Source organism: Mirounga leonina, unplaced genomic scaffold, assembly GCF_011800145.1.
Source record: "Mirounga leonina isolate KUSES-001 unplaced genomic scaffold, KU_Mleo_1.0 Mir_165, whole genome shotgun sequence".
In the NCBI taxonomy this organism is placed as follows: Eukaryota; Metazoa; Chordata; class Mammalia; order Carnivora; family Phocidae; genus Mirounga; species Mirounga leonina.
Genome location: NW_023270415.1, coordinates 60865901 through 60873901, shown reverse-complemented (window position 1 = coordinate 60873901; position 8001 = coordinate 60865901).

Sequence of the window (8001 nt, the reverse complement as noted above, 5' to 3'; positions counted from 1 at the left end):
AGTGGGAGAGGGAGAAGCAGGCTTCCCGCAGAGCAGGGAGCCCGATGCGGGGCTCAATCCCAGGACCCTGGGATCATAACCTGAGCCAAAGGCAGACTCTTAACAACTGAGCCACCCAGGCGCCCCACAACACAAATCTATTATCTTACAGTTCTCAAGGTCGGAAATTTAAAATGGGTCAGCAGGCCTGAGGTCCTTCTGGAGGTTCTAGGGCAGAATCCATCTCCTTGCCTTTTCCAGCTTCTAGAGGCTGCCTGCATTCCTTGGCTGGTTGCTCCTTTTTCACATCGTTCTGACCACTACTTCTGTTGTCACTCCTCCTTCTCTAACTCTGATCTCCTGCCTCCCTCTTATAAGTACTCTTGTGATTAGATCGGGTCCACCTGCAAAATCTAGGAAATCTTCCCCTTCAAGATCTTTAACTTAATCACATTTGCAAAATCCCTTTTGTCATGTAAGGTAACATATTCATGGTCACATGTTTTGGGGTTAGAGCAGAGATTTTTTTTGAGGACCATTTCTCTGTCTACCACAAAGGCCAAATGCGAGAGAACCAAGAAGCCCCAACCCATAGCCAGCATCAAGGTACCAGATATGTGAATGAGGCCATCTTGATTCTTCTATCCTAGTCCAAAACTCAATCTTGGCAGTAAACCCAGCTGAGACCAGCAAAGGAACCACCAGCCATTCCACAGAATTATAAGAAATGATAAATCATTGATTTTTAACTCCTTAAGTTTTTGAGTAGTGGACCATGCAACCCTCAAACTCTAATTTAAATAATTTATTTTTATACTAATTCAACCTTCTGGAATCTGGAAATTTTACATCTTTATTGGCAAAAGTAAGGTTTTGGAGAGGGGAAATAGTTTTATGACTTCCACAAATAGTTCTTCTCCTCTTGGTGAGAGAACTTATACCTTTCTTATGTTGTACCACACCCATTTTCCAATCTACCTCTAAATATCATATTCTTTTTAGAAAGTTTAAGAAATGGAGAAGACTTTTAAGTTCGGCATTCTAATTGATTCTCTAGTAAATATCTGATTGTTTCCTTTAATCTTTACATTTTTTTTTATATATAATTGAAAATGCTAAGAGCTATTTGTGGCCATTATCAGTACCATTGGAAATTGTTCCAATTTTTCCTTTTCTGAAACCACAAATGCTTGAAAATATTCCCTTATTCATCATAACTCTTGAACTCATAGAAGTCTGTACTATGGTATCCTTGGTGTTTTTATATTCCTAAGACATTTACGGACTCCTCTGTTCCAATTAAATCATCATCTATCATCTGAAATTTGTTAAGCACCGATCTCTGGATTGGGCTCTGTGGGTGCCATACAAATCTAGTTAAAAAGACAGAGCCTCAGCTCTCCAAGAAGTTCCATAAAATTTAATTCATTAGGCTCATTGGGGGAACAGTAAAAGGTCTCTTTGGTCCTTCATTAACTCAAATGTGAAATGCTTGATTTGCAACTCAAGTTCCTGACATTGAAGATTACTATTTTGCTTTCTAAGTCATCTCCTTTTTGGAACTTTACCTTGAATGTCAATCCCATCATCTGGGAAAATAGGCAAAGCTGAGATAGCTCACTCATAGTTACATTTTCCACTGTAGAGTGTTGGATGACAAACAAAGAGATGGGTATATGTTCTATTTTCCAAAGCTTCTTTGATGGGTATAGGAGCCTGATTGATTCTTCTATCTTTGTATCATATCTCCTCCCTTACCTGAGATTTCTCCCTCTGTCACCCTGTGGCTGTTTAAAAATATGTCTACAAATTATGTGAAACTATTCACACTGAGAGGTGGCTTCCCTGTTGTCCCTTATATCTATGCTGGCCTTAGTAACTGGCTCATAAAGAATAGAATGAAGTAGAAGCGGAGTTGCATAACTTTTGAGAAGTGTGTTGCATACTGCTGAAAAGGCCTTGCAGCTCCTTGTTCTGGGGGACGCTAGCCACCACGTGAGAACATCTGAGACTACCATGCTGGCAGGACCATGTCTAGCCAGAAACTAGCCAGAAACTCCAGCTGAGCTTTCAGTGGCTTTCAGCACCAACTGCCACCCACGTGAGTGCATCCTCTTGGAGGACCTGCATGGTAGACCTTCAGCTGACTGCAGCTCCAGCCTATATTTGACTACAACTGCATGAGGCACTCCAAGTGCCATCTATTCAAATAAGCCCTTCCCGAATTCTTGACTGCAACATCATGAGCAAAATAAAATGATTGTTGTCTTATGCCCCTACATACATACAGGGTAATTTGTTATGCAGCTGTAGTAACTAGACTAGTCTTAGAAAAGCTTGTGTAGATGTCAATTTCCCTATCAAAAATGGCCTTGGGAGGAAACACCGGACTCAAGTTCCAGGTTCAGGAACCTGTTCTCTGAGGGAGGCAGCTTGTTGAGAAGGGGCACTAAAACTGGGTATTAGGAATTTAGGGTTCTAGACCAAGTATTGCTACCAATTGCTATGTGAGTTTGGTCAGATCGTTATCTCTGTAGGACCCAGTTTTCTTATCTGTAAAATAGAAAATTGGAACCAAATAATATGCATGGTTTCTTCTATGCTTTAAAATTTTATAATTCTAAAGAGCACCTGGGTGGCTCAGTCGGTTAAGTGACTACCTTCGGCTCAGGTCATGATCCCAGGGTCCTGGGATCGAACCCTGGGTCGGGCTCCCTGCTCAGCAGGAAGCCTGCTTCTCTCTCTCCCACTCCTCCTGCTTGTGTTCCCCCTCTCGCTGTCTCTCTCTCTGTCAAATAAATAAATAAAATCTTTAAAAAAATTTTTATAATGCTAATGACCTTTGAGAACACTGAGATAGACAAATCTATAAAATGAATTGATATGTAATATCTCTTTGAAGAAAGCAGCCAGTTTCCAAGGGGCTTGGTTCACCTATAAATTTGTAGGAAGTTCTGTCCAAAAGTACTGAAGGGCTTGATTCTAGGTTTAGAAAATGATGATGTTATCTTAAAGATTTTTATTGAACTGAAAACAGTGAGCTTTTAGAAGATGACAGTAATTAGAAAAAGCTTTCCCAATTCCACCATCATTAACTTAAGAGAGGTGTTACGTGTTATTTGAAATCACTTCAGTGTAACATTTACTTAAATTATTTGTCACAGGAAACATAGCCATTCTTTTTCTTATAAAATATTTGAGTCCTCCAACTTCTGGATTATTTCTGTTTTCTTTGGGCCATGATCTTCTCATTAGAAATTGAAATAACTTCAATGTGTGAATGGTGATTCACACCCTCACTCAGGGGGTGTAGGAGAAGGCAGCCTTTTAATTTTTTATATATTTTATATTTTTTATATTTAATTTATGATATATTAAATATTATAATATTTATAACTGTTTAACAAGTAGACATTATCTTTGTAATAAAAACAATAAAGATTTAAGTATATATTCTTCAGATAAAGAGGTAAAATGAAGATGATCTTTCATGATTTCATTCATTCTTATGACTGCATGCTACTTTGCATATAAGAGAGGGTCTTTTTTCCCAACTGACTGTATTATTGCTGAGGAAACACAGAAGATGAGATCATTAATTTTGAGTAGAGGAATCAGATAAGGCTTCTAAAGGAGGGGTGACATATGAGTTTGGCTAATAAATGACAGAGCTAGGATTTTAACACAGTCTGTCCCAACCCCAAACTCAAGCCCTTAGGCCTGTATGGTGCTGTCTCCCTAGGCCCCCACTCTTAGATCTACTGTCTGGGCCTATCTGCAGGCCAAAACTAGGTTCATTCCTGGACCTCTATGACTGTGGCAGGTAGGATTGTACTACTACTAATATTTTAATACTAACAGTAAAACTAATACCCAACACTAATTAAACACCCCCCAGAAGCCAAGTCCTTTATTAATAGAAAAATCATATAATTTATTATCCAAATAGGGACATCTTTTTAAAAACAACCTTGTTGGGATATAATCAACATACAATAAACTGTACATGCTTAAAGTATAGAATTTAATGAATTTTGACCTATGTATTCACCCTTGAAGCCATAACCATAATCGTGGTAGTGAACATTTCTGTTTTCCTCCTGCTTCTTTGTGATCTTTACCAACCACTCACCTTTGTCCCCTGATAACCCCTGGTGGTCTACTTTCTGTCACTGTGGATTAGTTTTCATTTTCTGGAATTTTATATAGATGGAATTATGGTGTACTTACTTTTTTTTTTTTTTTTTTGGTCTGGCTTTATTTATTCCTTCCAAGTTGTTGTGTGTACCAATAGTTCATTCCTTTATGTTGCTGGATAGTATTCCATTGTATGAGTATGCCAGAGTTGATTCATCCATTCACCAGCTGATTGGCATTTGAATTGTTGTCAGTTCTTGAAAATTGCCAATATAGCTACTATGAACACTCATATAAAAAAATGACTTGGAATTTTATAGGTAGAGAAGGCTTAATTCTTCTTAGTCCCTTGCATCCACCATGTCCATCTCCCTTTGGGTCATAGCAGATAGCATTCTTCATGCCTAGAGCCCTCTTCTCTAAAGGCCTCATCTCTGTTTGCCCATCCCCCCAACCCCAACCTTGTTGGGATTAGTGTAGAGCATGAAATCAGCCATAATACCTGGCTTGCTAAAATGTAACACTGAGGCTGCTGAGGGCAGGGAAGGTTTTGGAGAAGGGCATAGGCCTTTGGAATGCTGAGGCCTGCGTGACCATACTGCCATTGGAATGCCATGGGGAGTTGCCTTCCCCAAAACTTTCTTAGCCCAAACAGCTGCCCTCTGATCTAAGAGATATATGCATTGTCCCTTGGGCTATGTTTAATAGAACATGCAGATTAGCATATCATATCTTTCCTATAAAAACATCCTCCTAGTTCCAATAAGACCCTTTGTCACAACATCATGTGCTTAAGAAACGGTAAGAAGGATTTGTGATTATCCTGAAGGACCAATAAAAGTGGGAGCAAAGAAGAGCAAATGGTCTTCATCTCTGAGCGTTGACCCCCTTGCCTTTTCCTCTCTTTCACAGCAAAGTTTGGAGTCATCTTTCCTCCATCGGTACAGGGATTGCTGGCCATTCCTGGCACGACCTGTCATCTGGCAATCTCCATTTCACCCTTCAGGTCTCTGAAGGTCACCTCCTCCTAGAATCACTTCCCTGACTATCACCAGTGGTGGGGTACCCCTGTCTATGTCCTTGCCTCGATATATTTTACATCTATACTTCCCCCATTATAGGACTTATCACTGGATAACATAACTGGTACTCTACATATCAAACTTTTTCCAGAATTTACATTGGGTGGCTAAATATATATTAAGTGATTGACTGAATGAATGAATGTAGAGTAAAGAATAGGGTCAAAGATAAGCACAGAAAAGAATTAAGAATCTTCAATAATTAGATTGTGGTGATGGTTGCACAATTCTGTGAATATACTAAAATCATTGAATTATACACATTGAATGAATTATACATGAACTATATCCCAATAAAGCAGTTTATAAAGAGGAAATTGAGAAATAGTAAGTCGTTCTGATGGAAGAACATACTACATTAAGGATTAACCAAAAAATGAGTCTGGAAGTAATCCTTACCATTTCAGAATCAACTCCAAGTGTTCTGGAAGATTGAATGACCAAACTCAACTTACCCTCAAGTTTCTTATCCCAATATTGTCTCCTTACTTGATTCATTTACTTACTTATTTATTCATTTTTGCCAGCAATCTTCAGAGTATGTTAAGATTAAGTTTCTAACTGCTTTTGTGTAACTTTCCCGCTGAGAGTAGCAATCTAATCTAGAATGGATAGCATAATAAACTAGGAGCAAAGAGGAGTTCATTCCGTACTTGGAACTGTAGCTCTCCAGGAGACCTGATACAAATCAGAACCCCTATTTACTGCGTCACGAAAGATAAGTGAGGATTTACCATGATGATAAAATTGAGAAAGGCATTTGAGGCAGAGGTATAATCTGCAAAAAAAAAAAAAGGCAGGAAGGCATTTACAATCATCAAGATCATCATTGGAGGATGTGTCCTGTGGTGTGAATCCACAGGATGTGCGTGGGTAGGGTCAGGAATACAAGACTAAAGAGGTAGGTTGGTGTAAAATCTCTTTGTCCTGGAAAGAGCTTTGGATTTCATCCTATGGTCAAGGGAGAGCCAACAATTTTTTAAGAAGAAATGAAGGACCAAAGGGTCATTGTGAGGATAAATGTGATAAGAGCCATGAAAGCATTTTGAACCCAATAGAATGCAGTATAAATCAAAATCTCTTTTACTTGTCTAATTTGACAGTAGCATTAAGTTAACCTCTCATTTGAATTCCAGCTTTCTTATACCCCTCTCTGTTTTCTTCCCCCCCTTCCCTAAAAGTCCCAGCATAGCTTTGTTATTTATTTATTTTTTTAAAGATTTATTTATTTATTTGAGAGAGAGAGGGGGAGAGCACCAGTGGGAGGAGGGGCAGAAGGAGAGGGAGAGAATCTCAAGCAGACTCCCTGCTGAGCCCAGAGACTGACACAGGGCTGGATCTCACAACCTTGAGATCATGACCTGACTGGAAATTAAGAGTCAGAAGCTCAACCCGACTGATCCACCCAGGTGCCCCTCCTAGCATAGTTTTGAATGCATGCTCTCCTTAAGTGCTCTCAGGTCTTACTTTGTGTGTTTAGAATCAAGAAGGGATGTGTACTCTTGGCTGTTCTCCTTTTGAGGACTATCTTTTAGCCCCATAGAAATTCCTTCCTGAATTGAAGTTTATCCTAAACAATGTCTTGAAGGGAACAATGTTTTAACGACCCTGATTTTTATCTATTTAAGCCAGCTTAATTTCACAATTACTCCTTGACTTCAACTTTGTTAGAGATATATGTCATACATGTCAATAGGTAATTTGTGTGTGAGACAGTATTTTGTGTGTTGTATGTATGTGCATCCATGGAGAGTTGTATTCATCTTTTATTTCTGCATAACAAATTATCACAAACTTAATGGCTTAAAATAACACCCCTTTATTAGCTCACAATGGTGAAGGTCAGAAATCCAGGGAGGCTCAGGTGGGTTCTCTACTTAGGATCTCACCAGACTGAATTCAAATATTCACATGGGCCAGGTTCTTATCTAAAGGTACCGAGGAAGAATCCACTTCCAAATTCATTCAGATTGTTGGCAGAATTCAGAACAAGGACATTTTGTTACATAACCATAGTGTAATTATCAAAATTAGGAAATTTAGTTTTGATCAAAATACTATTACATCATCTGTAATAATATTCAAATTATATCATTTTTGTCAGTAGATCTATTATAGCTATTTTCGTCTGACATCCAGGATCCTATCTAGATCACCCATTGCATTTAGTTGTCATGGCCCTTTAAATTCCTTTAATCTGGAGTATTTCCTGAGCCTTTCTTTGTCTTTCTTGACACTGATATAATTTAAAGATGAGTTAGTTTTATGAAATGTTCCTCGATTTTGATTTTTCTGATTTTTTTCTTTTTTTTTTTTTAAAGATTTTATTTATTTATTTGAGAGAGAGAGAATGAGAGACAGAGAGCATGAGAGGGAAGAGGGTCAGAGGGAGAAGCAGACTCCCTGCCGAGCAGGGAGCCCGATGCGGGACTCGATCCCGGGACTCCAGGACCATGACCTGAGCCGAAGGCAGTCGCTCAACCAACTGAGCCACCCAGGCGCCCCCTGATTTTTTTCTTGATTAAATTCAAGGTAAGTATTTTTGGCAGGAATACTAGACATGCAATGTTCTGTCCTCCTCAATGCATCATTTCAGAAGTTCTATGACGTTGATTTGTCCCAGTGTTGGTGATATTAGCCTTGATCACTTGCTTACAGTGGTGTCTCCTAGGTTTCTACACTGCAGAATTTCTCTGTTCCCCTTTGTAAATAATTTGTGGAGAATTACTTTGATCTATGCAAATATCTGTTCCTCATCAAACTGATTTTAGCATCTAATGATGATTTTTAAAATTTCTCTCAT